The sequence below is a fragment of the Galleria mellonella genome, unplaced genomic scaffold (genome assembly GCF_026898425.1).
Source record: "Galleria mellonella isolate WM207_F2 unplaced genomic scaffold, CSIRO_AGI_GalMel_v1 utg96, whole genome shotgun sequence".
Lineage (NCBI taxonomy): Eukaryota > Metazoa > Arthropoda > Insecta > Lepidoptera > Pyralidae > Galleria > Galleria mellonella.
Genome location: NW_026442179.1, coordinates 921,390 through 938,725, shown reverse-complemented (window position 1 = coordinate 938,725; position 17,336 = coordinate 921,390). Strand labels below are relative to the sequence as shown.

General features: G+C 30.7%; 1 protein-coding gene across 4 annotated transcripts in view; it reads right to left on the bottom strand.

Moving 5' to 3' along the window:
* Window positions 1-5,643, bottom strand: part of LOC113509169 (CD151 antigen) — a 240,211-nt gene extending 234,568 nt beyond the window's left edge. For 3 of the 4 annotated variants that reach the window (XM_052902805.1, XM_052902807.1, XM_052902809.1), the window contains exon 1: window positions 5,362-5,643. The gene's annotated coding sequence lies outside the window, so the exon portion shown is untranslated. The remainder of the gene's footprint in view (window positions 1-5,361) is intronic. The other variant, XM_052902804.1, reaches the window with a different exon arrangement.
* Window positions 5,644-17,336: the final 11,693 nt, after the last annotated feature.

Here is a 17,336-nt window from a genome sequence, read left to right as displayed (position 1 = left end):
ATAGCTTTACAAAACTTCGCCCTTTATTCAGATACAAATTTGAATTTATCGAATATATGTATCCATATTTGTGCGATAAGTAATTACTTATCGCACAAATATGGATACATATATTCGATAAAAATACTTTTTACAAGTCTATTATTCCACATTCTACCACGGTATGTACAATATAATATTAAAGACAAATTGTTGAGTTCAAATGTCAAAAAAATAATGAAATATTAAACGATGGCACAAAATAAATGTACTACCTAAGAAGAACTGAATACATAAATGTTTTTCATAAATATGTTGACGTACAGAAAATGTTGACTTCTTAAATACTCATAAAATTAAGTCCTCTTTGAGGCACTTTATGACATTTTGATTACAGCATGCAGCCGGAAAGTCTTAAAGTGGCTTTCTTAAGAGGTAGAAAATCGCAATTAAATTAAGATAGCTGTATCTTGCAAACATTACAGTTGTAAATCATTTTATTTGGCTACGGAATCCTACATTGCGTATCCGTATATGTTATTAGACGATGTATTTCTTTTGTAACTTAGTGTACGAGTATGCGCGGATATTATTAGTCTTTTGTATTACAAACATACTACAGCATAATTATACGTATTCTTGTAGTATAAGCTACAATGTTATAACAGTTATAATAAATAAATAATAATTTAAATATCTACTAAAAATACGTAAATGTTTCGGGGAGCGTGTAAATCCAACGTCCGGTAGGTGACATTACAGGACTTCGTGTATAACGATAGTGATCTCGAAACTCTTTAACACCAGAGGGTGACACTTACACTAGTTTTTGTAGTTACTAAAATACTAAACTATACTAAAATTTCATAAGTAACTGTAATTATAGTTAGTTAGCTTCGTTTTAACCCCCTTAGTCATAAAAAATAAAACCAACAAACATATTTTAACTATTACACTGTTTTGTGACCTTCTTTCAAATTGGAAATTTATGCAAAAAAAAAAATAAACAAAACTGTTCATTTACTAAAATATATTTATGACAGGTTAAACGTTTTTATGAATAAGAAATCAAAGTCTAATGAGCAAAGTCATAATTTAATAATAATAATTTTGCTCATGATAATGAATGTGTGCATTTTTATATAATAGTGTTATTATTTTACAAAAAACCATCGTGTATCACAAAAGCTAGTTGGACATCAACGCTTGTACATTGTAATTAAAATACTCTGCACGAAAAAGTTTTAATAAAAAACAATTACCTAGATATTGTTTTTAATAAAAAACATGCGAATATTTTTTAATTAAATTAACCAAAGGAATTTTTTTTTAAGAATAATAAACAAAAGAATTTTTTCATACATGATATGATATGCCAATGATATGGAAACTTTGCCTCGTTAAAACATGGGATCACAAACTTTCTACTGAAGATCAGGCTGTATGATTTAGTTCCTTTGCCTTTCCAAGTGTGAATAAATGGATTTTACTACGTAGTAACTTTTAATGACATATCACGGTATTTGTAGTAGATTTTCAAACATCAACAACCAGCAAGCATTTACTCCAGAATGCATTGTGGTTTTACTTGTACAAACGTTCGTTACGTGTATTTATCTTGGTCTTACTAGCAAATTGCATGTCAATACGAACTTCGGTATGTAGGTAAGTAAATTAGTTATGCTTAACAATATTAGTCATATTACTAGTACGTATATATTCGTAATAGCTATATCTAGTCCAATTTACTGCGGCTAAGGTACCGCAAATATATAGGAATCATTTATCCTATTAGACATCTCTATTACATAAAGCATACTAGAACCATTTCCAACTATATCAATTTCAATACAATCTAGGACTGGCGGTTCAACACATCTGATATACATACACTATTAATTTTGTTTAATACTACAATCTTACCCGACTACGCATGGGTGTGTTTAGAAAAAAAAAATAGTGTTTATGATCATCATATTACATATATCAACTGTTAACTGTCTACTGCTAAACATAGGCGGGGGGGAGGGGGGGGATTATTAGTGATGGAGACAGAGTATCCCATTGCTAGCAATATACCCAACCATGCCGACCTCCTCGCGGTTCTCCCTGGAAACTATCATGGTTAATTCCTGATGAATTCATCATGATGGGCTAACTCGCCTGTTTTCATTCTCATCTATCACCCTTCACTGGTGCTCCGCCAGCGTATCCCGTTAGCGCAGGCGGGGATACCATTCCATTTTCACCCATAAAAAAAAACATAGGCTCTTCAATAGACTATGATAAGGAACGGTCTCGAGTATTTTATATTAATTTTATTAGATATTTTTTTAAAACTTTGGGTTAATGTTTTTAATTTTCATTGGAAATTATGAAGATAATATATAGGTTATATTACTGACTAATAATATAGTTTCTTTTTTTCTTTTTGTAAATACACATTTTGTACTTCATATGTGTAATATATATATGTACATATATATCGTATCGTATCGTGTCTTACCAAGAGGTGAAGAGACTCGCTGAAAATCGTAGAGCTCCACCAACAAGAGCGTAGCTCTTAAATATAATATATATGAAACACATTATACGTGCTTATAAATTTTGAGGGTTGCCCTTGTCCTCTGAGATTTCGTCATCATATCCTAGCTTGGGGACAATAGGACAACCTCAGGAGTACAGTGTTTCGAATAAAAAAAAATTAAACTCGGTTCATAATTGACGGATATATCGGTGGACATAAATAAAAAAAAAAATATATACTGTCAAACAAAGAATATATTCCTTTTTAAAATTAGTTAAAAATCGAACCAAAACTATAGTCAAATAAGTTTTTTATTATCACTACATTTTATATTATTTTTTATCATAATTTAATTTCGATTAGTGTGATGAAAATGGCTTAAGAATTGAGTGACATCATATGAATAATACTTTTGTGACATTGCCTTGGCACGCATACAAAGATAATTGGTCAAAGTTTTGGCATGACCCTTCAATGATTTGCATATGCATGTATACAAACACTTATATTTATGGTAGAATATTAAAATGTACATTGATATAAAAAGTCAATAAGATACTCTATCAGACATTAAAAAGCATTGACAGTAAAAAGTATCGATTAAACACACATATTTTTAAGCATTCCACATTAACATTTGTAAGAGCCAAAATTTTCTTACAAATTTCGTAAAAAGATAATAGTCGTCGAAATAGCCGTTAGCTGTCCACTGCTGAACATAGGCCTCTACTTGTAGTGAGGTTTTGCCAGTAGTTGTCACGTTTGGCAGGCGAGTTGGTAATCGCATTTAGGCTTTGGTGATGTTTTAAGAGGGACACTGCTGCCCATCCTTCGACTATTAAGTTCCCTTAAGCGATTTATAAGTTCTTTTACGACACCCATGGGAAGGGAAGAGGTGATCCATTCTATGTCCGCACGGTGAAAAGATAATTTTTGGCTCTAATTATACTTTGTTCTATTGAAACTATTTTTATTATTATTTTGTGATAGTTTTTTAAATGTTGTTTTTAAATACGAATGTGAATCTTAGTTTTTTTTTATTTCAACGGCATTTTCAATACATTACGAGTACAGTACCTACTTATCTACTGTCATATTATTATTAAGTACATTTTATTTATTAAATAATAAAAAGAAATATATAATTCATGTTGGAGTAAATCATTGTTCTTATCGTAGTATTTGGCATAATTTTATCGAAATCTCAGATTCAATTATTGGTCCATTTATCTTAAGATAGATTTACACATTAGCCTGAATTTGTTTTCTGTGTTTATTAAATTATTTCGTAATATTTTTTTATTAGCCATAATAAAAAAAGAACCCAATTATAAATAACACAGTTGTTTACTTTGAAAAAATCAGGGTTCGATATTTTTATCGTAAAAAAAAAAAACAATTAGATGTTAAATATGCCAAATACAGTCTTTAATTCTTAATAGATAAAATTACAAATGTGAAAACAAATTTGTTTGTTTATTATCTATTGGCGCCTTAACGCATAAACGAATCACATATGTAATATTTGGGTTCGAGAATAGTATAGCTACTTTTACGGTCAATCAATATGTAACGATCACATGAACGAAGTCGCGGGTAGAAACTAATCTATAATAGTATTATATGTAGAGGATATATTTGATTTTTAATCATCATCAACGTCATTTCATCCTGATTTTTTATATCTGTATGTAATGTGTGAATTCAATCGATTTTATTTTTTATTTTACTATAAAAAGCTATATTTATTAGCAAGTAACACAAGCTATATATTATATTATTAAAAAAATAATAAAGATAAAAAAATTGCCTGATTTAAAATACAGATATTACTTTCTATCTCCCTAACGTGCGAAGCCAGAACGAATCTCTAGTATATAACATACTGGTATGTATTTAAAGCAAATTACTTCCCTTTATGTTTCATGCCAATGATTTACAGGAAATACCCACCACTTGTGTCTACACGATCTGCTCTGGTCTGAGTAGCAAACAGTTCCAGATGTTCATTGTCTGTTTCGGATAATAGGTACGGGGAATTCTAAATTAAGGCTCAAGCCCTTTATTTATGTTAAAAGGCTCACTTTAAGAAAAATCTACGTTAGCTTTAAAAGTTAGTACACAGTAGGACCTACATACTTATCTATTTTAAAGTATCTTAATTAATAATAAGAATAAGAAGAAATTTGACTATAACTTTAAAGTATATTGTGTGAAAAATAATATTACGAATAATATTTAACTTTAGTCCAAACATAATATATATTTTCATTAATATAGTTTAAAAATTAGTTTCTCAAAACAGCTGATTTAAAATTTTTAATCCTGACACCATTAGTATGAGAGAAATAAAATAGATTTTCAAAAAATATCAAAATCCGTTTAGAATCAATCATGATATCGTGTAACATATACAGAAAATAACACAATTGATTATAGATATCGTTTTACTTTTTAAAGTCTCTTTTTAATTGAAAAATAAAGTAAGAATTTTAGTAAATGCATTGAATTACATTTCCTTACAGTATCTAGATTATATTATTCTTTATACAGAGTTTTGGAGACAAAAGATCCAGCTGAATTCATGAAAATAAAAGATCTTTAAGGGTTCACTCCTCTGTTACTAAACGTCGCTTGGTCCACAATTTTATATTCCTAATAAAGATGCAGTAAGAAAGATCGGAAGCTTTATGGCTTTTTAAGTATTTAATTTCAACTTAATCGCCTTTTAATTATTACCGACTTATTAAATAGCCGCCCGTGGCATCAAACATCTGTTTTAAAACGACTCCCGCAATTATTTAAATATTCAATTTAATTATAATAAGTTTTTAACACTTTTTAATATCACTTACCGTAATTAAAAATAAATAATTATTTTCAAGCGTTCAAGCGATTAAATTAATCCGTTAATGTCATAAACTAGCAGAAAACAGTATCCACTAAACTCACTTCACACAAACTCCTTGTTATCGATGTACAATGTCCAACTGAAACACATTAAAAAATCATTGAACATAAACAACTATAACTGATCGGCGCGAAAACATCGCTTCAAAATGTCATAGCCACTAAATGAGTCGAGAAACACGTGGAAACTCGAATGGAGTTGCCGCCACACTGGCTTACGTATTCCACCAGATCGCCGCCACTACTGCGCAAGCTTCTGATTAAAATTGTCAAGATCACTGCTCTGACTAATGTTCACTGCGGGCTACATACCACATCGTTTAGTACGTGTTAATTTTAAACCAGAAATGGATAGGAAGTATATATTTTCTGCGTTCACGGTTTCTCTTATCTAACTATCTTGGTGGACGATCCTCCTGTCAACACTACGAAATGCGTCGTATGCTATCGGAACTCGCTCTTCGGGTTCGTGGTCATTTAGTTTACTAATTCGAGCTAATTGAGAAAGGCTAAACTTCTCTGCACAAATAAACAAATAAACCTTGTTGTCAAACAGTTAGATATCTCGAAATATTTGTAAACAATAACACACTTAGGGCCGTAGTTAGACCCAATTTTAAATTAGGGCAAAATAATTTTTTGGTAGAGTAGAAGCCAATAATTAAGTGACTTCGCAAAAGCGAATCTAATTTTCTTGAGCCCTTTCATTTTAAGGTAGGGCCTGTTAAGGTAAGGCATTGCCGCTCAATGCCCCCCCCCCTCTCCTAGTTATGGCTATGCTTACACTTTATTTCACAGAAAAAACAGCGCTCCTTATCGATAACGTTAATTAATTGCTTTAAAAAATACCTAACCCAAAAATGCTATCCAACTGATAATTAAAATAACATTAACTGCTAAAAATATTTTCAATGAGAACAAAATTTACTACCTACTTTATCTGTTACCAAAGCAATTAGAAAATAAATAAATACAATATGCACGTTGCTATTTTTTGAAGAGTCTTAGTTTGGAGAGATTCATGCTGATATCTAAAAGATAGCGAATTTACGACTACTAAACACCGAGGTATCATACATGAGTATCCAATTACCTGGTAGTAGCTAAATACTTTTTTGTGGGTGAAAATGGAATGGTAATTTTACCTGTGCCATCAGTATACGCTGGCGGGGCACCAGATGAGGATGAAATCAGTTTAATTGGCCCATCATGACGAATTTTGTAAGAATTAACTATAATAATAATATTTTTTTTACTACTACGGTTACTAGTATAGTATTATATTGTCTGTGGTTGCCAGGGGGAACCGCGTGGAGATCAATCTGTTTTTTTTTTTTATAGTGGAGGTGCATTTGTTTAAGCATCAAGTCCGTGCCATTTGATATAGGAGGCGGGATGTCTGCTCTATTGGGCATATTAAGTATATATATTAGGAGATAGAGTGCAAATTACGGGACATAAAGTAAGATCGACGGCCTGAGACTGCTACTGAAATAATAGAGTGGTCGGCCTTCGATTGGGCAACCCCAATCATCTTCCAATCGACCGTCTGCGTGAGCATCTAAATATAATGGGTTAAAGTTCCGCAATATATAATGTGTCGAAAAAGCTGAAGGGTATATCGTTGGCAATAGGGCTGTTAGACTCCTACAACAAACCCTTTTCCCCATCTAAGTATTTACCTACATGAAATCTGTAATATCAGGATCGTACCCGTTAAGATATTAAAAAAATAACTTTAAGTATATGGCAGACTTAATTTGCTAATTAAGTATTGATATAAACAAACTTGAGGTACACAAATCATGGCTAAAAATGACACGGAAAATTGAACACATTTAATAAAATTTTGTAGTAATTTTTAACCATCTAAAGATATTCGTTGACAAACATGTCGAAATAGTTATAGAGGGGAATGGATTGTTAGTAATGGGAAGGTTAGTTCCTATTGCTATCAATCATCAGGTCGACCTCCACGCGGTTTCCCCTGGAAATCATCGTGACTATCGTTGAATTCGTCACGATGGACTAACTGACCTGCCTTTTCATCCTCACCATTCATCCCTCACTGGTGCCCCGCTAGTGTATACCGATAGCGCAGGCGGAATTACCATACCATTATCATCTTTAAAAAATATAGTAGCAAGACATGATTTTTTTATTTACAGTAAGTAATTGACTCCACTTTTACCTTTTCGTACGACAACTTTTAAATTTATTTTTAATTAATTGCAACCTTAGCTTTAGTTACAGCGATCGTTTACCATCGGACGGGCTGTATGCTTGTTTACCATCTGTGTGGTAAAAGAAAGCTTTTTTGTATATCAATGCTTCATGCGTCATTAATGGAATTTTAAGTTTACTAGCAATAGTCACTGAGCTCTTGGAAATGGGTCGTTTTTCCAAGAGCTACATTCTAAAATTACAAAGTCAAAACACACTAGAGCTATATATGTAAAAGCATAACCTCTCTACCACAGACGATATAATAGTCACTACGTTCTCTCGTTACTAAGGTTAAATTAGGTTAATTCAGTCGCTACAGTACTCTCGATTTCAGATACAAGCTATTTGTGGTCTTACTCTTGAAGCAAAGTGATATCGGTAAGACCTTATACTCGTACTATCTCTAGTATTGGCGTCAACATAAGAGTACTTCTTAATTTGTTTATTTAAATAAAATAGGTATATTTTTTCTAATTGAAATTTTTTTGATTTTCCACGAAAAAAAATATTAATAAATAAATAAATAAAATTATATTTTTTTATTTATTTATTATATCTATTGTATTTCATAATATGCGTAAACAGTAAATATAGAAACAAATGATGGGAACGGTACCTGTTGGAAACGGTAAATGGGAGAAAGGAGGACAACCATGTTCCTTATTTAAAAATTGAGGTAATATTATACCAATTATTAAAATATTTATATTGATTTCTAATATTACTTATAATAATTTAAAGACCTTTAATAAATATATTAACATAGCTTATCTCATCTTTCTATCCATAAAACGATTGTTTCCGGCAATCGTTAATTTTATAAGTTTTTCCAAATGTTTGATGACAAAAACGCTAAAGAATATATCATCTCTTTGGTGCGATAATATTCAAATGTTTTCCTTATTCATCCAAAACTCGACCAAGCGATTGTTGATAAATGGAAATCCTGACAAGAAAAATATTTGGGATGTGTACGGAATGCTTTATAATATTTTAGTGTGGAGCGTGAAACAAATAATATAATCCAATCACGTCCTGAGTCAAGATCACGAAGTAAAATTTAGAAAAAAAATGGCTGGAAATAATTTAGCATATATTACTAAAATTTCTTCTTCTAAAATTCTCTTAAATTCTTCTAAAATTTCGTTCATAGTGGATACCATAGTGTAAAGTATTGTAAATTATATCATATATACCCGATATTAGTGAAAAAAGAGTAAGTTTCTTTGTTTGTTATTACTTGGTGTTGTTAATAGCTATTACTTAATAAAGTCAAATTGGAACTGCCCAGAACACGACTCAAAAAACTATGAAACAAGACATTTATCTAAAGTTTAAAATGTATAATAAATTATTTATTTCTTTATTGCACCATAAATAAAAATATACAATGACAAGTAAATAATTCAAGTGTGGCGCAAGAATGAATTAATAATTTTTCGTGCATACTCGTAAAATACAAAAACCTGTAATGCACAAAAATATCAAATACATATATTTTATTAAACTACTTAATATATATATATATATATATATATATATATATATATATATATATATATATATATATATATATATATATATATATATAACATACATGCAAAATACATAAACATACACATATAAATACGTTTGTATTATATAGTACACACAAGGAAATATGACAAATCTAGTCAAAAACTACATAGGAATGGAAAAAAGTAACTACAGTGAAAGAAAATGGGATTTGACTTGTCCTTTAAACGAAGCCAAAGATTGAGCACTCCGTATAGACGGTGGCAGCGAGTTCCATAGGCGCACTGCCTGAAGGATTTGGTGAAGTACACGGAGGTATGTGCAGAGGTTTTTAAACGGAGACTATTTGAGGTACGCGAAGCGTGACTGCACTTCACCGAGAAATATAAATCGCTCTTTGAGATAGTAAGGTGTAACAGAATGGAATAAAGAAGAGATAGTATATGGCAAAATATTTATCAAAAACAATAACACAATTACCAAGAAATAAATTTAAATATAAAATAAAAACAAGTTTCGAGCAACATCCTTTTTACAACGTGACCGATTACCTAAATTCCAATATTAAGTTATGACATATTATTATTTATTTATTTTTAATTGTAATAAGTGGAACAATTCAAATTTTAAAACTTATAGTCATCATTATTAACATGTTTTTGACATCATTTTATATTTCAATCATTCAATTAGTTATTTAGTACAAGTTATTATTTAGTTTGTTAATTTAAAAATTATAATTTAAACAGTGAAATGCCATTGTGTGACGAAAACTGTTACATTGGTTAATAAAGTAATAAAATATAATAGCTTAATTAATCGTCATGAAATTTGATATTCGTACAGTACCTACTTATTTAGGATAAAAAAGATTATAGGCTACTTTTTATCCGAATCAATTTTGGACAAGATATCTCGGTAAAAGCAAGTTCTATATAAACATATTCAATTTAAATGTAATCAATGCCGATGTCAAGATCTTTATGACATTTTTAAATTAAAATAGGTTATATATTAGAGAAAAATGTTACTACATTATTATCATCGTCGTTAGTCGGATGTAATGATGACACAGTTTATTATCAACAATTGATAATAGGTTTCCTCATAAGTTTATAGTTTGCCAAAAAAAAAAGGATCGAGTGTGAAATGTCAAATATAAAAAAAATTGTTGAACTGTATTTTAAATGTCGTAGTAACCTTTATAATTTTTACATCACATCAATTTAGAGATAATGGTAACTTAAAGATCATTTTCTGAAGCTGTTAGTTCGTAATTTTAGAATTATTAGATAAGTTGATTAGTTCTACCATAAAGCACACAGAGAGTACTTTAGAAGCATCTAACTTTATACTTTCACGCGTAAATTGTCACTAATTAGTATCTATATCTTTAATCCAAATTTATTCAGCCTTTTAATTGAGTAATTCAAAAACTTCCGAACATCACAAACTTTGGTGCTTATAACATTAGCAGGAATTTATACCTTCTACAATTTCACTTCAAACTGTATTTTCTTAAAGTACTATTTCTAGTAATTTTAGACATGATTTAAATATAAAAGATTTAATATACTTTAAAATTTAAATTATAAAACGTAACATAAACAATACTCGTATTATTGAATATACTATAAAGCATAAACGAACAAGCAAAATTTTGTTTTAAAAAAAACAACAGTGACTTCAATCAACAACAAATATGTACAAAATTAACATTAAACCAAGAGAATAAACTTTATCTATTGTAAAAATATATCAAAATCGATGAAGAATTCCTCAAGATAACGCGCAATAATAAGTAAAAATAACCTAGTTATTTAATAACCTTCTCCTTTCGGAAGTCGCTTGAGAATAAAATAAGTCGCTTATAATTACCTGTGGAACTATGAGGTTACTATGAGTCAATAAAAGAAAGAATGAATCGTATAGCTCAATAAGCACACTCAGGCCTGCAGCAGGTTCTCTAACGCACGGGTTCGACAAACTATAATGGGCAAATAAAGTTTCGAGACGCTGTGTGGGCGGATCTTGTCGCAACAATTGAAATAAAGAAATGTTACCCACCAATGTTACTTGGCCTGCCACGCGCTGTGCCTACGTTTGTATCTAATCTTACGGATATAATAAAATTGTAACTAGACGGTATCTGACATTGGGCGATATTTAACAAAAAAATGTATCTAAAAAAGGTATCTTAATAAGACTAATAAATGCCAAAATAATAATTAAAAAAAATATCTGTTTGTATGTTTGTTCCGATATTATGCAAAAATATTCTACACCAAATTGGTGCAGTTTTCGAAGTTATATTATTGAAAGTCTAACGTAAAATCTGATGTATGTTTTATTTAAATAAGCCATCTAAAAGTGGTCTTTTAAAGTTCCATTGTTTTCTGCTAATTCTAAGACCCATGCGTACGAAGTAGCAAGCAAAAAGAGTCTTTAAAACTATACAGAATAAGAAGTCCATACGTTGCTGTTTTTTTTTTTTTCACTAAAATTATCTATAGAGATTGAAAAGAATAGAACGGTATCAGACATTTTAAGAATGTTTATCTTTTTTTTACGTCATTATAAGAAAATTAGCTTAATTAACAAGTGAGATTTGAACTTTACATAAATCGGTGTATATTTTATCAAAATTGTTTGAGCGTATCCTAAATAATAGCTTGACCTTTCTATTGTATAAAAGTACGAAGAATTTAGAGGTCTTTATAAATCGGTTATTTACAAAAAAATATCTCTAGATAGCCTAGATAGTCTTAGCATTAAATAAATACATTTATAAAAATAATTTTACAACGACTACCGCGGACGGTGTCAACTGATCACGACTCCAGTTGTACTATAAAGTTTACTTAGCAGAGATCAAGTTACAATAGAAATTGGAGTGCTTAGTTGTTTGGACTTTAGATATAATGCAATGAAAATATATCATGTAATTTATAGAAGTTCCCGTGACTATATCGTTTTACTGACACATTATTTTATAGTGTATGTGTGGACATTATAATGGTACATGCCATTTTGAGTTCAAAGTCAAGGCATGTTAGGTTTCAATTTCTATAATTCAACATTATGCCATCGAATAATAAATTGTTTACAATTTCACTATTACTTCTGGTTCCATAAAGAAATTCATGTTTATTTGACATATCATTTGAATTTATATTAAGTGGCATTTATTTACTTAACGGAACTCAAAGTCCGAATTTCGTGTAATCTAGATTTAATTCATTTTTCATTTACCAGAGGGAGACTTTGTACAAAAGTAGTTTGCTCGGGTACATCTGTCCCATTCGTGTTTCAACCGTAAACCAGTTGTGTTTGCATTGCTGTATTTCGGTTTGAAGGGAGTTATAAGACAGGAAGTATAACATTTTATTCCTCAGGCATGGCAACGAATGGGGGGAGGGGTGCCATAGGGGAAACATTATACTCTATTATGTCCATGGCATGACTAACTGAGACTGCTCATGTCTATAGGTGACGGTTGCCACTTTCCATTAGGTGGACCATCAGCTTGTTTGACATTCTAAGTTGCATAAAAAATACTAATGCTACAAAAAATATTTTTAATTTTAGCATGGCAACACCCTGAAAGTCTTACCTACTTGTAAAACCTACTTGTTATGAAAAATATAAATTTAATGAAGACAGACAACTGTTATCATAGAAACAGTTTAATTTTGATATATTTTTTTTCTTTTTTTTTAGTCAACAATGAGTGAAAACATACGTGAGAGGATTAATAAAAAGTTTCCACTCCAATCTCTATTGGGGTATAATCGCAATGGGAATATTCACGGCACGGTTTTTTTCCGCGTGAGTTATTTTTTTACATACACCACATCAATACATAACAGAATAAGTTTAAATTATTTTCGCGCGGTTTCTTTTGCATTGTGCATTTCTATATGTTACAGAATTTTGCGGAAAATACCATAATTCATAGTGAATATTAATTCTTGACGTTTTCCCTGCACGTCAATCGAAGGGGAATCGAAAGGGTTGTTAGTAATGCGAACTACCAGTCCCATTGTTAGCAATATACCTTATTAGGTCGACCTCCACATGATCCTTGAAAGTCATCGTGCTGAATTTCAGGTGTATTCATCACGATGAGCTAACTGACCTTAACCTGCCATTTACTCTCACCTATCATCCCTTGTTGGTGGCCCCCCAAGATATACCGTTAGCGCAGGCCGGGTTACCATTCCATTATCATTCATTAAAAAAACTTAAGGTGCAGTTATCTAAACGAACTAAGAGTACAAATCATAAGTTGGAACAGTTTTTTTTTAGCCTTTTAAGAGCATTCTTTCTTATACTATATAGACTAGTGACCCACCCTGGTTTCATATAAGAAATAGGTAGATCTATAATTTTTTTGAAAGTGAAAAATAGCCAATGTTACTTACTGATAATGTAACTTTTTAAAGATGAACAAGGTTTCGGTTACATTTCTTTTTATACCACGAATATGGCTAACAAGCGTATGGCACGTGGTATCATTATCATCTTAACAGCTTCCTCTTGGAAGGTTTTGACAGTAATTGCCACGCTTGGCAGGCGGATTAGCAACCGCAGTCAGGCTTTAGAGATGTTTTAAGAGAGACGCTGCTGCCCATGCCTCGCCCTCCCTTAGTCGTCTATTACGACATCCACGGGATAGGAAGGGGTATCCTATTCTATGCCAGGACTACACGCCCCGTGGTATATGGTCACTGAATAAAATGTAGTTTCTAATGAAGACCTATGCAGGTGAATTCCATATCTCAAAACTCCTCTGAAATTGCACTGTACATGACCATTCGGATTCTAACGAGTGAGGATGAATTCTCTGGCAATGTTGACCGATGCGATCATAAGAAGTAGCTGTGGGTATCACTTTAAACAATTCTTCAAAACTTATTCTTTATACAAGCAGTAGGAAATACAAAGGGAGTCACAGTCTTACCTTAGATTTAAAGACTCGATAGCGCCTGTGAGCATGGAATCCTTGTTAACCCTTCTTTGCATGATTTTTTTTTTATTGGTGAAATAAATCAAGGTGATATAATTCATGTTCAAAATTAAAGGATAAATGGTTAAAAAAATAAATTAGATGGCTATGTTTTTTTTTTCTGCAATGGACATTAACAAGGTAACCAGACACGATCAACTTAAAGCGAAATTTTATATAATTTTTTGACATTCAATGTTATGATGGAAATTTCCACCATTATGCAAAGAAGGGTTGAGTATTTTTAAAATTTTTCCATTACAAATAAAAAATTTAATCTTTTCTTCTATACAATATTAGTTTAGAAGAATGCTTGTTTTTTATAATAATATTTTTTTTTATTTTAATATTACATCTGGAATAAACAGCTTATATCTAGAATATTTAAAAATATTATATTTACACCATACAGATTCCCAATTTGTATACCAAACAATATTATGCTTAATTTATCATTAAACATTCTTCAAATATATTCGCCAAAGAAGATGGTAACAAATAACTAAACGATGCTAAACCTATTCAATATCAAATAAGTACCAATAATTATTATTGCCGTGTGGTCCCGGCATAGAATAGTTCACTCTTTTTTTTTCCAGTGGGTGTTGAAAGAGGCGACTAAGGGAACTTAATGGTAGAGTGATGGGCTGCATTTTAAAACATCACTAAAAGCCTTACTGCGGTTGCCAACCCGCCTGCCAAGCTTAGCAACTACTGGCAAAACTCTTATGGGGAAGGATTATGTTCGGCAGTGGACAGTTAAGGGCTGATATGAATTATTATTGTGTGATTGAAAAATTTCGCAATGAATAGGATTTTACATAACGTCCCAAATATAGACATTGGAATATAATTTTCTTGTTAAAATATAGTACAATCTTAGATTATATAGATAGAGCATCAATCATAAAAATGAATCAACTTTTAAACAATTAACTAACACGTTTTTTTTTATGTGCTATATACTCTTTATTAATATTCTATTTTTTTATTCATGTTCTACATAATTACGCACATAATGTATTTTGATGTATCTATATTTAATTGTTTAATAAATACATTAGGTTTTTGTACATTAAAGAGGTGCAGAATTTATAAGACAAGAAGGAATCACTAATAACTATTTATCACGCAAAATTGTATGAAAAATTTTACCAGCTTTTCTCTAAATATTTGTATGGAGACACTATATCTATATAATCTAAGGGTACAGTGTATCTACAAAATGATATAATAAACGCAACAAATAATTTCATCTGACAATGTATCGATTACGCAATAAAATTTAGTGTCGGTCAAGAATACAAAGGCATTCTATCAGACAGTAAAATCGCTCTTGTTTTGTGTCAACCTTTATTTATGCTCTTTGTTCTTTAGTAGCTTTAGTATTTAGCAGTTTCAGTTTAACGAACCTACATATTCTCTTTTAGATCTAAGAGCGTTCTGCTTTTGCTCTATGCTTTTTGTGTGTTAGAAATTATTATAATATTTTTTTTTATTTTGAATACTACTAATATGTACTAATAATACCAGAGGGCGATTTTGTACAAAAGTCGTTTGCTTGGGCACCTCTATTCTATTCATGTTTCTATCGTGAAGCAGTTGTGTTTGCATGGCTGTGTTTCGGTTTGAAGGGTGGGATATGGCAGTGAATTTACAGGGTATAGAGAAATAACATCTGAGATCTCAGGAATGGCAACGCTAGGAGAGTATCTTGGGTGAAACTCTGTTATGTCCATGTTACTGCTCATGTCTATTGGCGACGCTTACCACTTTCCATCAGGTGGTCTATCAGCTTGTTTGCTATTCTAAGTCGCAAACAAAAATACTTTTATTTTAACAATAGCTTCCGTTAATAATTTTATTTTCAGTATTTATTACAAATAGGAATGTTATTTAATAACACAAAATAATTTTCAATTTAAATTTAAAATTAATGACAAGGTTATAACGAGTACAAATTTTAGTTATTAACTAACACAGTTTAATATGATATGAAAGATACTACTCCACAAAGACAGTAGTCTACCAAAATATGGACAAGTTACAAACAAGATTACGAGAAAAGTTATAAAGTCTATGAATATATAAGTGTTTACGTCCTTTTTCTTTATAGCATTGTTTTAGACAAGTTGTTGTTTTTATTTATACTATGTAAAATAAAAACAACAACTAGAAAGTATATTTTTATTGAGTTTTATTTACTGTGTAGGTAATACGAGATTATTTTCCACGACTTCGTTCACGCTGATCCCGTCATCTTTCGCTCCCGTGAGAACTTCAGAAATCCTTTCTTAGTAGTTTTCTCCGTTATTTAAGTCTTATATTTTCTGTAAAATTGTATGTTTTAAACATTGCCTTATAAATAAATAAAATGCAATTAATTGTGCACTTATTTCTAACATTCCTGCTTGTAGTCAACCGTGTAAAAATATAATTATAGCTTTTCTAAATAAATATATCACAAATATTTATATAAATAAATATTGCAAATCTTTTAAATAAGATAATTCGACTGCATCAAAAGTCACCTTACCACAAAATGTAGGTATATATATCATAATCATGATTTTATATTATTTATTGTGTAAAGGTATATGTTATTAGATATTACTTCCTTTATTTATCCCAATAAACAATAAAGTACCGCGTTCGTGGTTCACTGTTCATCTCAATAGTTAAATGGTAGAGAATGCTACTAGCACTAAGCCCGCCTTTTGTACCATATTTTCTTTTGGTCAATAAAATTATTTAAATACATAAATAAAAAATATACTCTTACAAGTACTTTTTTATATGAATGTGAATCTTGGAGTTTTTATATCGATGGCTCCTAAAATGTCTTTAGACTCGCCGGTATAAATTGTACTGTCAGACAGTATCGGGAGTTTTAACATCTAGATATTAAATATTAACACTAAATTATGCGATTTGGTTTGTTGTATTGTGATGTAAAGTTTAGAAATGTACATATATCAATGTCGAATAATAGAAGTAGCAACATATGGTACCAGCATTTACAGTGAGTGGGCAGGACTGTGCATTGTTAATTTGAATAGAAGTGGCAGTTGATCAAGAAAGATATAGAACGAATAGATAGGCACATAGGTAGATATATTTTAAAGTGATAAAAATAAAAAATAACACCGGCTCGTTATTGATAAACGCTGG